We start from the raw sequence: 6000 nt of genomic DNA on the forward strand, positions 1-6000 counted from the left end.
GATGACTTCCAGTCAAAGTCAGACTTGTTGAATCACGGCTGCATAAATGAGCAAACATTAAGAAGAATTTCCTCACTAATTCATCATCTCTTCACTGTCCCTCTTGGCTTTATGTGATATGATTATCTCACAATGAGCCATTGTCTTCGTGTTCTACTTCAAGTCCACTGTGTTTCTGCAAACACGGTGGATAAGCTGTTGTTACAACAAACCTTTTAACTGTGGAGCAGGACAGCACAGGCCTAAAAGAGGTTAAACCATCAAGCCTAAAAGTACAGTCCATGGCCCTGCTCCGACCACAGCTTAGTTTTAGTTCAATGGAAAGACTCTAGGTTTATCATATAAGCCGCAGTGAAGCTATGCAGACAGCAGAGTGAACGTTACATTCCTGGCAGGGAGAAGGATTGCAGACCTGCATACCTGCCATTCTTCGCAGAGTCAAATCGGCAAGTATGAGGTGCTGGACTCCTGGAGCACATCTCATAACTCTCACCGGCGTGTCTTCATGTGGCCCATGCGTGTCATGCATGTGTGTTAAGGAAGTGGACCGACTGCATGGTTTACACACCTTTTGTGATGAAGTATGTGTTAATGACCGTGGGGCACAACAATTAAGAGCGTTTAATATGCAATGACATTTATGAGATTGTCTCTTCTGAATAGTATTCTGGGAATACATACCAAACTATTAAGGCCAGTGAACGAATGTAACTGACTACATTTCCTGTGTACTGTACTTCAGTACAATTACATGTACTTAGGTACACAATATGCTTCTATTTCACTACATTTTAAAGGTTCTCTTTTCAACATTCAGAGCATTGATATAGCAGTAAACAAATATTTGTAATGGAAAGATATAGTGCAGTAATGTCTACCTGAGCATAGAATGAAGTGGCTCTTCCTCAATGTGTGTTGTTATCCGAGCTTCTCTGTGCTTTGTTGACATAGCCAGGCCGGCTGTGCAGTAGGTCATGTATGTGCATGTACGAGTGCCCCAGTGGCCAGCACATGGCCGCCACTCTGCACTGCTCTCTTACGGCGGTTATATCTGATAACGCTGTCCCGAAGTGTCGCACCCACCCTCTGGTTCCCTCTTAGCTTAACGCTGTTAGCGCCGTTAGCACCGTTAGCTGCAACCGCTGGCTCAGTCATTGCAATGCCGTATTTTTCAGGAGACATATTTCTTTACATTTAACTGACGGCTGTTGTTATTCATCTAGAGATCAAACTAGACACAAGTAAATAAAGGAGTTCATCTTCTCTCAACCAACTACAATATTAAAATGCTACTTATGTCAATGCAACAACAATTAATACTCTGACAGCGGGCATTCTGCTTTTATTACTAATCCCTTTCAATGCAGGACGTCTACTTGTAATTGAATATTTATATATTCTTCTATTGCTACTTTGATTTAAGTTAAAGGATATTTAATAGTTCTTCCATGCATACATTCGTCTCCAGCTGTAACATACGGTGATTTGAGCCCATTGGCAATCTTTGACTAACATCATACAGTAACTGTCCAGTTCCTCATCAGATGGACTGTTTTTTTTATTGTTCTCCAACGGTTCCTCTTCAAGAATTGAGTTTAACTGAGAGCTGCCTTCATCAGCCATTTGTTCTTTTTCCCACGCTGCTGAATGCCAGTGTGGCCACATACACACACACACAGGGCTTATCAGAACAATGCCTCAAATAGCTCTGGAGTCTCATCACAAGGGCATGTCACCAAAGAGCAGAAGAGGATGTGTGTGTGTGTGTGTGTGTGTGTGTGTGTGTGTGTGTGTGTGTGTGTGCGTGCGCGTGTGTGTGTGTGTGTGTGTGTGTGTGTGTGTGTGTGTGTGTGTGTGTGTGTGTGCGTGCGCGTGTGTGTGTGTGTGTGTGTGTGTGTGTGTGTGCGTGCGTGCGTTCGTGTGTGTGTGTGTGTGTGTGAGAGAGACAGGCCGAAGTCATAAACGTGTCACAGTATGCAGCTGTTACCTGCGAGCTCTGCTGTACTTGTCAGCGGCTCATCACAGCCAGCTCATCCATACTGCTCCCCATTGTTAAGCTGACTATGTATAGTCCACTGTCTGTGCGAGGCTTCATGATGTGCATAAACATAAAGTGCATGCAAACACAAAATGCAACGTTCATTTAATTGTGTAGAGATAATGGTTATGCAAAAGCCAGTTTAGGATAATGTCCATTTCCAAAATACTTTCTGAGGTCTTATTTATCCTGTATAAAACTATATGCAGTATAATCAATAACTACCAAACTCTCGCAAATATTCGCTTGTTTTTTTACAAGCCTCCGAAATCAATACATTTTTTATAATTTGAATGGATAGCTTATTTAAAGAAGTTGTATTTAACATTATGAACATCATAGCAGCAGCCTGTAAAGATACAGTGGAGTAATGTCTACCTGAGCAGAGAATTTAGTTGTTCTCCCTCTGTGTGCGTTGTTATCAGAGCTTCTTCTTGCTTTGTATAGCCGGGCCAGCTGTGCTGTATTCCTCCACACCTTTCATTGTTCCTGCCTGACCAGCTCTCTCTTTCATCAAAGATCACATGATTACTTATTTTGAGTTGGGAGTGAGAATGTGGTAAATGCACAGATAGATATAACCTGACACAGCAGTTATTCTGAGCTCTACAGACAAACTAATTGTTTTGGTTTTCTGGTGGTTTTGGTTCAATTGCAGGTTTAGATTAACTTGTTTAGCCCCTTAACCCTACAAATCACTTCAAATAACATATCCAAAATAAATCAAGTATAGTTCCTCAACCATAAGGCATATATGCATATGTCTGGTCTCCTTTGAAGAAGGTAGGAAGGAAGGAATACAAATCCATTGTAAGTTAACCTATTTCTATTACCGTTCCAGAGTAAGTGGAGATTCACTAAAGGAAAAACAAGATTTGAATCCTCGTCTAGTATATTAAATTAAAATGCAATATCCCATTATAACCAGGATCTATGGATTATGATGCAACTGCATGTGCACTACTCTTCACTGCAACTGTGAGCATATATTTGATGAAAAATACACTAAATACACCACTTAGGATACAATTTATAAAGACATACTCAGGCGGTCTCCATGTATGTTTACTGGTTACTGTTTACCTCAAAACATTTTTTATTTCCAATAAATCAATCAATCAATATTCATATATGACTGAAGAGCTCCATGCTATACAGGCATGTCTTCTATAAATAGATCATCTTTCATTGCAACTTTTTGTAACTTCACCACAAGGGTGGATTCGGTACTGGGTCTGTTGGGCTCAAGGAGTTCAAAAAATGAGGAAAAAATGTATTTAAATGTGTCAATAATTATGTAATAAATTTAATCCTTAAAAATATATACACAAATAGTGACTTGTTCTCAGTGGCTGTAACAATGTATATTCATTTATCAGAGCTCTTCAGTCATGTTTTGTGTAACCCATGTGTAATTTCTATTAATGGTTTTATTAATAGAAATAGATTAATCTCAAACACATTGGCTGCTGACTTATTTTCATCCTAAACAAGTAATTTCCTGCACGGTTTAAGGAGTTGACCTCTTTTGTGTTTTAGGTGATTTGTGTGACTCACAGTAAACACTCAGCAGCTTCATGCCCCGACATGACTACCAAACTTTTGGCCCTTCTGGTCCTTCCACCTGCTGTCTTGTTACACCCATGTGCTCATGGCTACAAAACTCCATCACACTGAGGTAACAAGAATAAAAGAACGACAGACTTGAAGTTGTTTTGTTTCTCCTGTGCTATGTAACTCACATTGTATCTGTTCATTTTATAATCAAAACCCTCCTCACTTGTTGCAGAAGACACATTATCTTACTTCCTGTCTCTGTGTGTCTCTGGGGGTTTTGTTTTGTCTATACGGAGACGGTGAGAACCGGAGGGCACTGATTTGAATACGAGGTTGTCACAACACACCTCCTGAGATCCATGACTTAATCTGACTCCCTCCAGAAAGAGTTGTACTTTCTCACAAGCTAGAAAAACAAGAAGAAACAGTGACACATTGGCGTTTTGTTGCTGTTGGGCTTGTGCAGAGGGCTTATTTGAGGAATTTGATGTTGGCCAAAACACTTTGTTTAAAGACATCTGAGGGTGTTCTGACTGAATAGTGATCTTGTTTTTACTAATATAACTGTTAAGGGCTACTTTCTGCATGTAACCCATTACTGCTCCGTCAGACATAGTTTAGTTGTCCAATTTCTATATTTTCTTTTTTCTCTATCTTTTTCAGAAACACGGGCAAACACCACTGCTGCGCACATTTCCAACCCTCTTCACAAGGAAAATAAATTATGATCTAATTATATAGACTCAACATAGTCATCCACATGTGCACACACTCTGTCTCACCCACACCTGGCCCTCCTTTGGCAAGCAAACTCCTCCAAAGTAAGGCGCTTCACCACACACTGAGTCACTGCCTGGGCATGTCTGTGAGTCTCCACCGCAAACAAAAAACCTATATATGCACACATCACAGGATCTCTCTCACACACGCAGACACACACACACACACACACACACACACACACACACACACACACACACACACACACACATACTGCCAGGCAACAAAGAGAAAACCCCAAAAACAAACAGGGTGGTAAAGAGGCGGCAGTGCACCTCTTCACTCAACAGAAGCAGTCGTGCTGTTTGACTCAGTAGACACATGTGGTTTCCTTTTCTTTGAAATCAGAGGATTAAACTGGCCGCCACATCCCGCTCCAGTGTCAGCAATCATGCAGTGGTTGCTTAGCAGACAGCTCGCCGTGCTGTTTAAAGTGATTCACCATTGTTACGTGTTTGGTGCAGTCAAATGTCAGTATGGCCGTGGTGGTGTTGATGTGTCTCATCCGGGGTTCTCTCTAACTCATGTGGGCACAAAGCGGTTTGATTCCAATGGGGTCACCCGGATATTTGCATAATTACTGGAGAACTCTGTGTGCGTGTGTGTTGAGAGCCTGAGCCCGTGATGACATTTCACTTCCGGAGGGGAACTGGAGGGGAGATGTTTCCAAAATGTCTGAGAGAGGAGACTGATAGCGAGGCAGACAGCAGAGCCTGCGTTGGTGCTTGATGGGGTCAAGGATGTTATGTGTGTTTTTTTGGTTTCAATCCTATTGACACAAGCATCTATACCCTAAACAAGACTTGGTATCTGTAGTGTTGACACTTTGGAGCTCAATCCCTCTGAGCTTCAAACAGTAGCACATCCAATGTAGTGGAATCAACTAATGCTTTGTCATTAATGCAAATATAGATATTTTATTAATTGAAAGTTTATTCAACTTAATATTTGGGGTTTTACATCAGACATTGAGATCACCTGACTTGAAGTCTTTACACACAGTATGATAAATCTTCTGCTCACTGGATTGAAACCGTGCAGCTCCTGGACTGTTTGGGTGCATTTCAGCAGCTTGAGATCCACAGACACGAATAGCAGAGTTTATGTCAAATACCACTGAGGTGAAACAAGTTTTGTCTGAAGTATTACCTTTTAAAAGAATAACTAGAGAGCAGGGTGGCACAGCAACCTGGCACAGTGAAGGCATAAAGGGAATGAATTACCAGGCTGTCTTGGAACAAGTCTGGATCATAAACTTTAACAGGGAATTCAAAAGTTCCTCTGAAATAGATGTTGACATTAAAGGTTTACAGGGCCAGACTGGTTTTACGCTCAGTGTGTGCTCAGCTCACTCTGTGCACATCTGGTAATTAACCGTATTAGACAGAATCATTCACTGCAGAGTGGGCAAATATTTTGACTTATTTTAGCAGTAGGATGTGGATTAGTAATTAACATGTTGGTGGTGTAATTAGGTCCACGTTAGGACTTCCTCTGCCCTCCCCCACCGCTACTTCCGCCCACACACAGCCTTGAATTACTCCACTGGCAACTGTTGCATTCCCAAGTCATCTGACGTCAAGTGGGAAGGGCTCAGGCCAGAGTAGACTATAAAAGTCCTCTGC

Source organism: Cebidichthys violaceus, unplaced genomic scaffold (genome assembly GCF_023349555.1).
Source record: "Cebidichthys violaceus isolate CVI_PGR_0920_01 unplaced genomic scaffold, fCebVio1.0.p SCAF_3, whole genome shotgun sequence".
NCBI classification, from domain to species: domain Eukaryota; kingdom Metazoa; phylum Chordata; class Actinopteri; order Perciformes; family Stichaeidae; genus Cebidichthys; species Cebidichthys violaceus.